This window comes from Callithrix jacchus, chromosome 7 (assembly GCF_049354715.1).
Source record: "Callithrix jacchus isolate 240 chromosome 7, calJac240_pri, whole genome shotgun sequence".
Lineage (NCBI taxonomy): Eukaryota > Metazoa > Chordata > Mammalia > Primates > Cebidae > Callithrix > Callithrix jacchus.
The window spans coordinates 116462325-116463585 of NC_133508.1; positions in this window are offsets into that span (position 1 = coordinate 116462325).

Here is a 1261-nt window from a genome sequence, read left to right on the forward strand (position 1 = left end):
CCCTTCATGACCTTTCCATGTTGCAATTAGCCAAGCTCCTCGAGGAGTTGTTTGGAAAAGTCATCTTCAGTTCAAGACTAATAAGTGATAGTCACATTGTCAGAAAAAAATCTTCTCAAGTCCACTGCTTTAGGAAGTACTGTTTTGCTTTTTTTTTCCTCTTCAAAAATATTGTGTAACGTGTAAAGATGAGAATAATATGGGTTATAGTAACAATAAGTCAGAAAAGAGTATGAAAAAAATCAAGAGTATTTCTGTTTAAAAGTTATTTTGCTCTGTATGTAGCATTAATTTACACACACACACACACACACACACACACACACACACAACTAAAAGAGGAGAAACATGTCAATCAATTGATGTTACCTGAAAGCTGGGGTTATTAGAAGGTGAAAGCTACAGAGCTTGTCTGATAAGTAAAGGAGGTTTCCCTTCACCTCTGCTGACTATCTTGGCTGGGGCTTTATATCCACACAAAAACTTGTACATGAACAGCAGGTTTGTCATAATTGCCAAAAGCTGAAAGTAACTGAGATGTTCTTTAATCAGTGAATGTTTGTAGCCACAAACAAACTTTGAATATTCATATAATGAAATAGTATTCAGTGATAATAAAAAATAAGTTCTCAAGTCATGAAGATGTATAAATGTATATTGCTAAGTGACAGAAGCAGGTCTGAGAAGAATGCCTATTCTATGGTTCCTATTTTATAATTTTTTGGAAAAATAAAAGTATAGACAGTAAATACATCAGTGGTTTTCAGCAGTCTTGGGATAGAGGGATTGAGTAGATAAAGGCACAGGGGATTTTCGGGATAGTGAAACTATTCACATATCCATGATTATAATATACATGTTACTATAAACTTGGATGTATGACACCATGCATTTGTTGAAATCCACAGCGCTTTAGGCATAGAACAAACCACAAAACTTAATAAATGCAAATTTAAAAAGTAACTTAGGAGGTCATGTTATCTGTGGATGGAATGTAGAATGTAACAAAACAATCTACTTTCATTGCAAATGTATGAAACAATCTAACTGAAATGTTGGAGAAATAGGTACTGACATAAATAACTCTAGAAATGTGTGCTGTCTGTGAGACTGAAGGTAAGTGAACAAACAAACCAAAATGTAAATAATTGACCGGGCACAGTGGCTCATACCAATAATACCTGCACTTTGGGAGGCCGAAGCCAGCAGATCACCCGAGGCCAGCAGATCACTCGAGACCAGGAGTTCAAGATCAGCCTGG